Consider the following 14,494-nt stretch of genomic DNA (forward strand, 5'->3'; position numbering starts at 1 on the left):
AATGAGACTTCAGTTTATCCTAGACATCTCTTCTAATTCATATCTAATATTCACTGTGTGCCCAATATTTCCTCTGCACACCCAGTGGGCTTCTCCTTCCTAAAATAATCAAGCAGAGTTCTTGCTACCCCCAAGAGAAACTCTCGCATCCACCTCCTTCCCAGGTCAGTAGATGGCTGATCTATCCAGCTGCCCTTATCACAACAGACAGTATCCTTGAGTCCTCTCTTCGCACACATACATGCCTGTATCAGAAACTCCTGCCAGCTCTTATTCCAAACACATTGACCCCAAGCCATTGCTCATTCCTGTTGCCTCCACCCTGGCCCCATCACCGTCATTATTTCCCTTCACTGTATCAATGGCTTCTGACTAAACCAATCTCCTGATTCCACATGGAGCAGCTCCCACCTGGTCTACTGACATGTAACACTGAAGTGAACTTATTTCTGTAAGAATAAAAGCCAGCATACCTCCAAATTAAAAGCAAGACTTCCTCAGTTAGCCCCCACCCCCCGCCACCCAGACCTTTCCTTTCACTCTCCCTAATGTCCCCTCGAGTCCATCTCGCTGGCCTCCCTGTGGCTCCTGCACACAGCAGGCAGATTCTAGCCTCCAGGGCCCTGATACCGTCACCCACTGTAGAAGATCCTTCTGTTGGGTCTGCTCACTCACCTCACCTTTTTAATGAAGGTTCTCTCAGTACTCTATTTACAGTTGAAATCCTTCATCTAGATCCTATCTTATCTTTCCTATAATAAGAAAAACTGTTGAGCATACTATGTTTCATTCATATGCAGTTTTGGTTTTATTTTCTGCACTCCTAGCTAGTGTCTGTGTTTCCTGGTTTCACTTTTGCTCCTGGCTGGAACCTGGATTGCTCAAGCAATGACTGAAGTCTGTATCTATCCTGTACTTAATAAACATTCATTGAATGACTAACAATTGTATGATGTAAAACAATTTTGAAATGTATTCCAGATTCTCACAAACTAATTTTTTCACGTCCTAACCTCAAGGTTTTCAGCTGGGTATTTAGCTAATGATCTCCTTTTCTGCCCTTAAATGATAGAGTAAACCACTAGATCCCCACGTTATTCTGTTGAGGGCATGTCAGATGACTCTATGTCCCTTATCAGCCCTCTCCTTCCTGCCCTGATACCTCTACTTCTCCTATTTGTCCCTGGTTTTCCAGCTACAGGCCATTGTTTAATTCAAAGAACTATAACGCAACACCCAATTCAAATACAAGGAAAAACCAGAATGAGATCAATAAAAACATTGAGAGAGTTTTTAAAAATATTTCAAAGAAAAAGGACAATCAAAATGAATAAGGAAAAGCCTAAAACTGGAAGACGAATGTCCTTCATACTCCACCTCCACCAAAAAAAGGAAAATGGCAACTTAACAGAAGCAGCCCTAGGAGGAAAAAGATAATACTGATCAGCATATAAGTAAGAGACAGAAGAAACAGGCAAAACACAATCTCTTCAGAGTTCCTTGCACAAAAACAAACACAGAAGGTATTTCATGAAAGAGTTTTTAGCATCGAATTTTCACCCCCTGGTTTGGGGGGTTGGTTGGTTGATTTTTGTTTCTTTGCTTCTTTGCACTTACTGGCTAAGAGGGGACAAGTAGAAGCCCTTCCTCAGCTCTGACCTCCTTTTTCAGCCTTCACTATTACCCAGTTAGACCTCAGCTGTCCGGCCCACACTCAGCCTGACCCCTAGCTGAGACCGTGGGGGTTGTACTTCTCAAAAAGGGAGAAATGGAGAATATAAATTTAGTGAAGGAGATGGCAGTTGGAAGATGAAGACTAGACCAGCAAAAACGCATCTGGGTCTACCTACGGGTCCACACCTACCTTGGCAAAGCAGAAGCCTCTCTCTAGGGTGTGGTGCTGTGTTCCACTGTCCACACAAGTACTTAACACAGAAACTGACTGAAAATGAAGCTTATGAGTCCCAGAGGATCTCACAAATTCTAATCCTGAAACAGAAGCTCCCAAGCTAACAATTAAAGGGATCCAAAGAAGGAACCATGAGCAGGGCCAGCGGGGACAGAATGAGGAAATACATTGGAGAGGCCAATGGGACCAACCTTTGCAAAGAAGAGGGTAAAAGTTTCTTCATAACATACCACACACACACACACACACACATCTCAGTACTATCCTTGTAACCCCTGGACCCTTAATAGCATCTCCTCACAGATGTGTTCTTCAGTCTCCCTGAACTGCACAATCCACACCTTTTACCTGACAATGCCAGTCTACAACAATCGGTCACCTGCAATATGCAGGAAACTGATGGGCTGCTGTACTTGAGTCACAGATGGGCACTAAACAAAATACTGGTTTATAACTTGAGGAGTGTAAGGAAAGTTCTTGGGCAAGCACAGTGACCTAGTCAGAAAAGGCATCTCCTGCAATGTTAACATCCCATATGGAAACCAATTAAAGTCCCAGCCGCTCCACTTCTGATCCAGCTCCCTGCTACGATGCCAGAGAAAAAGAGCTAAAGGTGGACAAAGTGTTTGACCATTGTCACACATATGAAAGACCCAGATGAAGCATCTGACTCCTGGCTTTGGCCTGGCACAGATGTGCCTTTTGCAGCAATATGGCAAGTAAAACAGTAACAGAAAAATCTCCGTATCTCTCTGTTTCATTCTCTCTCTCTCTCTCTCTGTACCTCTGCTTTTCAAGTAAATAAATAAATACTTCTAAAAGAAAGAAGGAAATAAAGTACTTACATTCGCAAGAGTCAGATAGGAGACCAAGTGTGCACTCAGGCATTGCAGCACACAGAGCGATTGTGCCTTTTTCCTATGCTAGATCCTATGCAGGAGAGAGGAGTGTGCATGGGTGTAAGCAAATGATGAACTGGCTCTTCTGAACTAGTTGAGGCCCATTTCAAAAGAAAAAAAAAGCCAGCAACTTATCAAAGTGATGATGATAATGAAGACACACACACATTGGTAACATTTTCTATGGCTTATGAAATTAATTCATTAAATGAGATAGAGACTTCTGAACCATGACATGAAAAGCCTGTTGTCCATAATCAGCAAGAAGTAGATACAGAACATGAGATGAATCTACAGCCTTCAGCAACCCTTAAGAATGGGGGCCAGCCCACAGCACCCCCCAGTAAGAGCGGGAATGGGGCAGACCTGGCCAGGCCAGGCCAGGCACCCACTGGCAAATGCTGAGGTGAGACAAGCCATGCCAGACTGCCATAGCACCCATCAGCACACATGAGTGTGGGAACTCCCCTGCCGGGTCACTGCTCCTGCTGATGAGCATGGGAGTTGGGGCTAGAGACAGACCAGGCAGAGCAGACCTATAACACCTGTCGGCCTACATGTGACCTAGGTTAGCAGGAGAACCAGGCTGGGCTAGCTGACTGCATTCACTGGTGCAGGCATGAAGTGGAGTAAGGGCAGGCAGGTTGGGCTTTGCCACAGTATCAGCTGGCAAGTACTGGGACTAGGTGCAAGTCCTGTCAAGCTAGACTGCAGAACCACCTGGAGAGTGCAAGACCTGGGGCAGAGAATGGGTCCAGTGGGGAGGCCGTGAGCACCTCTCTGATGGGCTGTAATTCCCAGTGGTGAGAATGAGAACCAAGACTGTGTGCTTACACGGATGAACAGGTGGTGGCACCCGCTGCCATGAGTGTGTGCAGGAAGGTGGAGTTGGTTGGGTTTAATTAGACTTAAATGCCCGGTGATGTATACCAGATCTCAATGGGATGTGGGACAGACCGGACCAGTCCATTGCACATGCTGGCAGGAACAGGAACCAGAGCAGGGTGGCAGTTCAGTGGGGGTTGCTGGGGATCACTCTGATTGGGCTGCAGCTCCCCCTGGTGTACGTGAGGGCTGAGCATGTGTCGGGCATGGCTGAGATGATCTACAGCACTCATCGGTTTAAAGGGGAAGGAGGGCAGAACAAAATGATTGACTACCCCCAGAGAAGAATGGAGATCTTCTTCTCTGTCTCTCCTCTTCTCTGTATATCTGACTTTCCAATAAAGATAAGTAAAATCGAGTGTGGGCGTGGCCTCTCCGTGTCAGGAGGCGTGCTGGCTGGGAGCTCTGAGGCTGCAGCTGCTCTTTGGCATCCTAAACAGCTTCAGTGGCCAGGAGCGCGTCGCGCCCTTCACCCTCGGGTACCACATCTTCCTCAAAAATAAAAAAGGACAACACGTAGCTTCGTTTCATGGTGTTCCAGTTTATGCTGACAAGGACGTGTGCTGGTCTGACGCGAAAATGGAAATTACTACCAAGGACCCTTTAAAGCCAATCGATGTGAAGAAAGGAAAACTGCGATACGTGGCCAACTTAATCTCTTACGAGGAATACATCTGGAACTACGGCGCCATCCCTCAGACTCGGGAAGACCCAGGACGCAATGATAAGCATACGGCTGTTGTGGCAGCAATGGCCCAATTCATGTGTGTGTGAAACTGGGAGTAAAGAGTGTGCAACAGGTGAAATGATCAAGGTGAAAGTTCTGGGCATATTGGCTATGATTGACGAAGGCGAAAGCGACTGGAAAGTCATTGCTATTAATGAGGACAATCTTGATGAGACCAGTTACAATGGAAGGGCCCAGTGTGGTAGCCTAGCAGCTAAAGTCCTCACCTTGTACATGCCGAGATCCCATATGGGCACTGGTTCATGTCACACCCTCCCCACTTCCCATCCAGCTCCCTGATTGTGGCCTGGGAAAGCAGCCGAGGATGGCCCAAAGCCTTGCGACCCTTCACCTGCATGGGAGATGCAGAAGAGGCTCCGGGCTCCTGGCTTCAGATTGGTGCAGCTCCGGCCCTTGCGCTCAGTTAGGGAGTGAATCAATAGATGGAAGATCTTCCTCTCTGTCTCTCCTCCTCTCTGTATATCTCACTTTCCAATATAAATCTTTTTAAAAATGAAACATGGAAAGAACATTTAAGAAAATGAGTGTATAGAAAGAATATGACTCTCGCTAGGGCATATGGGAATGTGTGGTTCTTGCTTCACTTTTGTTTGTGCTCGAATTTTTTTTTAAATACTTCAATATTCACAGGACACTAGCTTTTGCCAACTTTCTTACCAAATCGTTTCCCAGCAAGTTGCCAGTTTGCTCCTTAGGAAATAGTAAGGTGTATTTGTGGCAACTCTGTTACAATCAAGTAGGTCAACTTGTCTGTTTTGGGAAAGACTGTATGTGTTTATGTTGTTGCTTAAATTCAAGCTGAAATTTTCATAACAGCACACTGTATCCCGCCACAGAAAACCCCGGGAGGAGTAACAGCTGCTGCCACGGACGAGCACTGAGACCCTTGACCACCTCCACCCAGAAAAGAGCCCTGGGCGGTGGCAGGGAAGCAAGAGCCCAATCAGGGAAGATAACAAGAAGGGCGTGGAAGTTGAAGTTCATTTTTTTTTTTTCTTAAAGATGTAATATTAGACACAAGAAATTGTCTTGGGCCCGGCGCGGTGGCACAGTGGTTAAGGTCCTCGCCTTGCACACCCGGGATCCCATATGGGCGCTGGTTCTATCCCAGCAGCCCCGCTTCCCTTCCAGCTTCCCTGCCTGTGGCCTGGGACAGCCCAAAGCTTTGGGACCCTGCACCTGCGTGGGAGACCCGGAAGAGGCTCCTGGCTTCGGATAGGCATAGCATCGGCCGTTGCGCTCACTTGGGGAGTGAATCATCGGACGGAAGATCTTCCTCTCTGTCTCTCCTCTCTGTATATCTGCCTTTCCAATAAAAAAATAATAATAAAAATAAATCTTTTAAAAAAAAAGAAATTGTCTTAGTTGTGATGGGTTGTTTTGTGTGTTCGTGGGTTTGGTTTTTTTTGTTTGTTTTTGTTTTTGCAGTTGTTATTACAATGTCATTCACCTTGATCTAAACTAGGTGGTTCTTTTTTTTTTTTTAAGATTTATTTATTTTTATTACAAAGTCAGATATATAGAGAGGAGGAGAGATAGAGAGGAAGATCTTCTATCCGATGATTCACTCCCCAAGTGAGCACAACGGCCGGTGCTGTGCTGATCCGAAGCCAGGAGCCAGGAACTTCCTCCAGGTCTCCCTCATGCGTGCAGGGTCCCAAGGCTTTGGGCTGCCCTTGACTGCTTTCCCAGGCCACCAGCAGGGAGCTGGATGGGAGGTGGAGCAGCTGGGATTAGAACCGGCGCCCATATGGGATCCCGGCTCATTCAAGGCAAGGACTTTAGCTGCTAGAGATCTGAGCTGAGTGCTGAAATGTAGATCCAATGGGCAGAAAATAGTCCAGACTACTCCATCTTTCCTATTTACTGTCCTCTCATCTATAAAATGACAAAAATAATAGCAGCTTCTCCGGAGATTGATATGATAGCAAAATAAATAAAATCTTTGAAAATAAGTATGGGCCCAACACACAGAAAGACTGTGTACCTGTTGTAACCTTCTACAGTGGGGTTACATCCGTATGACTCACTGTAACTTGAAAATAACATATCAAAAATGTATTTAATATACCTAACGTAGTAGCAGAATAGCTTATCCTACACACTTCAGAACAGTTACATTAACCTATAGTTGGAAAAAATCATCTAATACAAAGCTGATAAATATTAAATAATTCATGAAATTTGCTGAGTATTTGCATCTGAAAATTGCTGGTCGCTTGGTTCAGGATCTTGTGGCTGACCATTAACTATGGTGCACTGCCAGTGCCCAGCATTTCAAAAGAATATTATAAGACACAGTGCTAGCCTGGAAATAGGGATTTAGCTTGATGTACTACAGCCATCTTGATTCTAACTTCTTTTGCCTTCTGGTCTTCCAAATTCCCGTGGAATAAACAAAGTCATTAAGTGTTCTGCCTGCTCTCTGACACCGGGGTGTTTTTATATGCTGTCACAGTAGCCAGTGAGGTAAAGTCGGCTAAGACCAACCAAGCTCTCACCTGAGTATGTGTCTTTAAGAAATTCCCCTAGGACTGAAGTGGAAATCAACCTGTTTATCAAGGGTGGCCTGCCACATGCATAAGCTAAAAGACAGATAAGGAGAGGGATGAAAGGATGAGATTTAGAGCACAGTACCGTTTGCAGAGATCACGGCTTGTAAGCATCCTGAACTAGCATATACCTCAAAAGGGCAGACATGTGGAGAGTGAAATAATTAAGATTCAATAAGGGATTCATAATGACATTGACAAAAATGAACTGGGTCATCTAATGAGCCTGGTGCTTAAAGCCCTAAATCAAAAGGGGCCAACACAATAAAGTGTCAGGTTAGTCCTTCGCCTACAGTGCCGGCATCCCATATGGATACTGGCTCATATCCCAGCTGCTCCATCAATCCAGCTCCCTGCTTATGACCAGACAAAGCAACAAAGGATGGATCAAGTTCTGTTGGAACCCTGAACCCAGTTGGGAGACCTGGAAGAAGCTCCTGGCTTTGGATTGGCTTAGCTGTGTTAACTGTGGCTGCTACAGCATTTAGGGAATGAACCATCACATATCATATGAGCCATCTTTTCCAACTGTCCTTCAGGGTAACTCAAAGGAGAGACTCATCATCTTGGTCTGATCTCATCCTGAGGAAAGACAGAATGCTTGGCAGAGATATTAGAAACAGATAAACCCAAATATCAAGACAACTCAGAGTTTAATAACCGGCTGTGGAAATGGACTCAGATGCGTGAATGCCTGATTTGCGGTCGGTGAGTATGGTCCCACAGTCTGAGCATCCCATGGTTTCCTGGTCCAAGCAGCTCTGGAAGTGAATTCACATGGATTTCCAAATGAGCACAGACCCAACTAACCCAGCTCTCTGTCACTTTCTGTTCTAAATGTGTAGGAGCAACTGTTGTGGCCTGGGTTTGGGCTAAGTAATTATTTCCTAGGTTCCTGCCATTCACTGCCCCAACATGATGTGGACCATGTTCAGGTAAAATGAGCCGAAAAGCAAAAGGGTAAGGCAGAGAGTTTGCTACCATTTGTTCTTAGAGCAAGGTATTACCTCTCAGGAAGCAAGAGAGTGTGGGGAGGAGAAGGCCAGGAGCCTGAGCACAGGGGAGTTGAACAAAGAGAAAATTCAACCAATGATGCTCGGATACACTCAACCAAATGGGCGAGCACCTCCCTACACAGGGTCCCATAGGACTTGAGAGGGGAGTGGCTGCCTACCCAGGCAACTCCATCCTCCCACTCCCCAGTGCAAGGTAATGAAAGTACACCTTTTCTGACACATGGATAGGCAAAAAGTATTACACAGGCAGGGGAGGTGCAGGCTTCCAGACTCATGACCCTGAACTAGCAGCCTGCCTATCCCATATCACAACCAGCCCTGGAAAATCATTTCTTTCCCAAATCATACAAAATGACACAGGAGTATGCTGCTTATGAAAATATTCAGAGTTTCCTTTTGAAGTTTGGGATCTACCTCTATGCTAAGCTAGAACCTGAGTACTGAAAGACATTGTATAAACTGAATTTTGTGAGCCCCACTCTCCAGTTCATGTGTTGACTATCTCTGTTTGTCAGAATGTAACTATATTTGCAGCAAGGGCATTTAAGGAGGGGATTAAGTTAAAATGAGGCTGTTGCAGTGGGCCATAACCCAGTCTGACTGATGGCCTTCTAAGGAAAAAAAAAAAAAAAAAAACAGGTCCCACAGGAAGACACTTAGTTTGCTCCTGCACAGATCAAAGTTCATGTGAGAACATAAAGACAAGGTATCTGAGACCTCCCTCCGAATAGACCAGATCTGCTGACACCTTGAACCCAGGCTAGCAAGCAGAACAGTGAGAAAATAAATACCCTTTGGAAAGTCATCCAGTCAGTCATATTTTGATATGACAGCTCAATAAATTAAGAGAGACATTTTCATAGGCAACAGTAACACTCCCAGATCCAGTTCCAGGGTGGAGTCCCACAGGAAGTACATACAGCCTCCAGGTCCAAAAAAACTTGGGTAGTTGATTAGCTGGGGCTCACAGAGTTCATTTACTCATTCAGGAGATGGGTCTAGAACCCCACCTGTTCAAAATGACTGTTTGATGTCTCCAAGAAGATGTCATCACCCTCAGCTTTCTTGGCACCTTCTCTGTCCTTTTGCCTCAATTTCACCCTATCCAGAACACAGTACTTCTATTCAGTTGTTTTGGGAAATGAGTAAGTACACAAAGCTCTCTCCCATTCGCAGATCACCCCTGGAAGGAGATGGCCCTCACGATGCTTCCCATTAAACAGCCCATCCAAGAGCACAGTGCAGGACAGGAGCAGTGCTAGGAAAAAGCGGGGGTGCCAGAAGGAAGGAATCCCACGTACACATCTCCTAGAGAGAAGGTCCAGCTGAAGGTGGCTGTTTTTGCTTCTGTAATGGCTACAGTGCTGCTGTCCTGCGCTTTGGAGCCCCAGCAGGTTCCTCCTGAAACAATTGCAAAGAATATCAGAGAGCATTGGCTTCTGTCCAGCTCCAGAAACTTAGATCCTGTCCCATTGGGAGCACCCAATGAGCTCAGCCAGTGTCCACTGGGGAGAGACTCCCCCTCAAGCTGATTTGTAGGTGGAGGAAGTTCCTTGGTGCCGCCAGGGAGCCTATTATGTATGGTTCAGAGGGATGAACCCGTCCCTTCCCCTAAGTAGCCTGGGAATAGCCGTGAACTCTTGTTAGAAACTTTCTGGTTAACAAGCCCTGGAGGGATGTTCAGAAAGTTGCTGCTCTCTAAGCAAGGGAACCCAAGGGAAAATTACGGAAAGGGATAGTTAGAGTGACCTTGCCTGTGTCCTGTGTTCCCACCTGGGGAGATTAAAACAGCTCTGAAAGTCCCTGGCCCTGAGGTGCTGTATACATTTTTTCTTTCTTAATAGACAAACAAGAGATATTAAGGCTCCAGAAAATGTCCTAATGAACACATTCATTATTTTCATAGTTATCACTAACCCTGCTGTCTCTCAGCAGCTGTGTCCTCTCAACACTTCCACGTTTGTCTTTCATTGTTTTCTTAATGCTTGGCCGCTCGTCCTAGGCTGTTCTTTTTAAATGAGAGAGAGAGAGAGTGTGTGTGTGTGTGTTTGTTGTGTGTGTTGGTATATCTGGCTTTCCATTGTTCCTCATCCCCAAGGAGTGGGATCCTCTGTGGGTTTTTTTCCTTCCTATTGCTCCCTAAGCATGAAAGAGAGCCCGCTTTGGCTCTTTTGTTGATTCAGGGAGCATTTCCATAACCCTTACTTTGTGCTTGCAGGTGTATCAGTTCATTTAGTCCTCACCACCACCTTACGACCCAACTCTGCACTAGGGAACAAGGACTTGCAGACTGTTATGGAGAGAGAGATCACACTGGACACAAGTGTAAGGAGGAGTGTTTATTGGCCAAGCTTAGCGACAGCAGCCCTCATTATACTTCAGGAGCCACTATAATGCCCAACTGAAGTAAGCCTTTTTTTTTTTTTTAAGCTCTCCAAAACTGAGAGTGGTTAACTGAACTGACTGCCTTCCAACTGCCCTAATTTCCCATCAGTGGGTCTGACCCCTTGCATCCCAATGGGCCCAACTTCCCACTCATGCAGCTGACTCCTCATAGCAGTTCATGTGGGAAGAGGCAGAATGGGCTGGGTGCGTGGAGCCACTACAGCCCAAAGTTTCCATGTAGTTGAGACATACAGTCATCCTAACAAGCTTGTCCACTACTACAAAGCACTATCACTCAACTGCACCCCATCACACATGAAGTGTAGTTAAAACTTAGACAGTGGATAGAGGAGCTGATGTTGATGGGACAGGCTCTTGTAGAGTGTCACACACACTCTGGAGTGTCCTGTAATGTCAAGTGCCCACAAGCAAAACCTTTTATAGTTTAGAAAGACAAATGCGGGAAATAAGAAGAGCCAGTTCATCATTTGCTTACACCCATGCACACTCCTCTCTCCTGCATAGGATCTAGCATAGGAAAAAGGCACAATCGCTCTGTGTGCTGCAATGCCTGAGTGCACACTTGGTCTCCTATCTGACTCTTGCGAATGTATGTACTTTATTTCCTTCTTCCTTTTAGAAGTATTTATTATTTATTTACTTGAAAAGCAGAGGTAGAGAGAGAGAGAGAGAGAGAGAGAGAATGAAACAGAGAGATACGGAGATTTTTCTGTTACTGTTTTACTTGCCATATTGCTGCAAAAGGCACATCTGTGCCAGGCCAAAGCCAGGAGTCAGATGCTTCATCTGGGTCTTTCATATGTGTGACAATGGTCAGACACTTTGTCCACGGTTAGCTCTTTTTCTCTGGCATCGTAGCAGGGAGCTGGATCAGAAGTGGAGCAGCTGGGACTTTAATTGGTTCCCATATGGGATGTTAACATTGCAGGAGATGCCTTTTCTGACTAGGTCACTGTGCTTGCCCAAGAACTTTCCTTACACTCCTCAAGTTATAAACCAGTATTTTGTTTAGTGCCCATCTGTGACTCAAGTACAACATCCCATCAGTTTCCTGCATGTTGCAGGTGACCGATTGTTGTAGACTGGCATTGCCAGGTAAAAGGTGTGGATTGTGCAGTTCAAGGAGACTGAAGAATACATCTGTGAGGAGATGCTATTAAGGGTCCAGGGGTTACAAGGATAGTACTGAGATGTGTGTGTGTGTCTGTGGTATGTTACGAAGAAACTTTTCTTTTTGAAAGATTTATTTATTTTATTGGAAAGGCAGATGTACAGGGAAGAGGAGAGACAGAGAGGAAGATCTTCCGTACAGTGATTCACTCCCAAAGTGGCCATAACGGCCGTTGCTTTGCCAATCCGAAGCCAGGATCCAGGAACTTCTTTCTGGGTCTCTGCTTTTGTATGATTAGATCTGCTCCTATAGAAAAAAGCAGATAATGGCCGAGCCTATAATAGTGATAAATTTCATTTTTACAAGTGGACTATCTCATTAGAGGCATTCCTTATAATCCTCAAGGACAAGATATTGTTGAAAGTACACATTTAACACTAAAATATCAATTATTAAAGCAAAGGGGGAGAATATATAGTCATGAATCACCTGATGTACAGTTAGCTCAGGCTCCTTATACTTTCAATCTTTAAAATGCTGATGCAGGAAGCCAGATGGCAGCAGCTGGGGTACCCACCTATTCCACACCCCATCACAGCCAGTTTGGTGGGAAATCCAGCTACAGGGAAATAGAATCCTAGGGAAATCATAATACAGGAAGGAGGATATGCTTATGTTTCTACAGGAGCTGGACGACAGTATAGCTGCTTGGTGAATAAAACCTAGACACGGTCCACAGGATGAGATCTCATGAAAGAATTCCGAAGAAGGTCATTGGCAATGAGAAACACAAAAAAAGGTGACCCCACCAATCTGGGCACAAATCGAAGACCCACCCAAGACACTGAGAACGTGGCTGACAGCCAAGGCCAACCACACATAGCTGCTACTTCATTTGTACCAATGTTAGCTATAATTCAATCTACTATAACTGTTGAGATGATTTGTGAAATAGAAGAAAAAAACACATTTCTGTAGACAAGGGTTCTTCGTTGATTTTGCTATGTAATACCTTTATTTTGAATCTCAAATCCCATAGTATGGTTTAAAAATGGTAAAGAAATTTACAGACAAAAAAAAAGAAATTTACAAACTAAAAAGGGAGCTGGATGATATCATTTAAATGATCAACCCAAAAGAAATAACAAAGATTTTCTTTATTGGCAAATTATTTTCTCATCCTAAGGATAATGGAGTTTATTAAAAGGCATTTTTAATGATATTATCTATGCTCAAATTAATGTATTTGTGACAATGAAGGAATAAACTATTATATTAATCCCTACTCATAATTTTTGAGTACATATAGCACCCTTAGTCTTGAATGAAACATTTGTGTGTGAGCGATAACTCAAAGATATTAACCAAAAGCTTTGTAGTGTTAGTATCTTCTTCATCATTATTTTTTCAGATGACTAAACATAATAGTTTACATTTAACTGAGAGTAGCAATTCGTCTGTATTCCCATTTGTTAATTTTCCTATCACTTTTACATCATATAATGATTTCAATTTTACATCTTGTAATAAGCCCCAGCCTCATACTTACTCTCAAGGTAACTGACTTGAAATATTGTAAATCAGTAAATATGTGAAGGGGATGGGCTTTTCTTTCTGGAAATATGTCTTTTTTTCACTTTGCTTCCTTAGTCAGGGCTGTGTTCAGCGGGTCAGGTGATTCCACTGTTGACTTCTCCTTTTTATGCAATTAATAAGAAAACTAACAATTGGTGGACACTATCTCCAGACTATGGTGATAATTTATCATTGGTTAGCCTCGCTCAGGCTGCAGTTCTGGATAGTTTTATACCAGTTCTAGTTTTAGCTGTTAAGGTTTCTAGGGAACTAAGTCAGCTGCAGTGAATTTTATCCAAGGCTGTTAACATTGCTGCTATGTAAGCATCCTATGTAAGGGATGCATTAAGTCAAATAAAGGAAGGGGTGTTACAAAGTCATGCTGCCATTGGCTATTCGTTACCAAAGGATCATGACCATTGTGACGACCTGGATTAAGCTGTTGCCTGGGACACTCATATCCTATTTATGTGGCTTCATATGTGCTCTGACTACTCTGCTTCTGATATCGCAGAGGATGGCTCAAATTTTGGGATCCCTGCCACTCATTTGGGAGATGCAGTCTGAGTTCTAAACTCCTGGCCTCTAATTCTAGCTTCCTGTTCATGTATGTCTGTCGTGGTAGACATTAGCTCATAGCTCAAGGACTTGGGTCCCTGATTCACATGAAAAACCTGGATTGGAGTCCAGTGTGCGGGCTTAGTACTGTCTGAAGCCTGAACGTCATAGGCGTTTGCGGAATGAACCAACAGATGGAAGATCTGTCTCCATATCCCGTCTTCCCCTTCCCTTCAAAAAAACTGTCCCAACCAAAAGAATCACGCCGCGATCATCACATTAGGTGAACGGCACACCAAGTAATTTTTCACTGGAATGCAGCAGTGAACACACTTCATTCTACTGGATAGTCCTTCCTCTGAATTTCCCAAAGTGTGGGTCCCATAACCAGGAATTGGTATTGTTCATATTCTAGAATTCAAGCTGGCATTCAAATGAAGTTTGGAAAGAGACATATCTAACTTTGAAAACGTAATTCAAGTCTGTATCTACAGCAGATAACAACTAAGAACATAGCTGTATTGTTGCAGGGAAAAGTCAGTTAAAAAATAATCTGGAGATTCGTTCCCTAATATCGACAGTTGTGGATTTGATGTGATTTGTTTTTTTCTCCCTATAGATTTTTTTCCTGGATTTGGTCACTTTTTAAAAGTTAATTCTTCTAATCAAGATGGGGAAAAAAAAATCCCTGTAGTGTGCAATAAGGTGTTTTGATATCTTATCTAGGAAATTTGTTTAATGAGCTGAGACAGCACACAGCAGAAGTGTGTGCACGGGATCGCTAGAGAAACACGTAACAGAGCCAACAACAACAACAAAAAAAAGCTATGACTTT

The 14,494-nt window shown here is 44.1% G+C and overlaps 1 pseudogene; it reads left to right on the forward strand.

Annotated features, from left to right (window-relative positions):
- Positions 1-2,040: 2,040 nt before the first annotated feature.
- LOC121160227 lies at positions 2,041-5,322 on the forward strand (annotated as a pseudogene).
- Positions 5,323-14,494: the final 9,172 nt, after the last annotated feature.

This window comes from Ochotona curzoniae, unplaced genomic scaffold (genome assembly GCF_017591425.1).
Source record: "Ochotona curzoniae isolate NIBS_2020 unplaced genomic scaffold, NIBS_Ocur_1.0 contig_4501, whole genome shotgun sequence".
NCBI lineage: Eukaryota > Metazoa > Chordata > Mammalia > Lagomorpha > Ochotonidae > Ochotona > Ochotona curzoniae.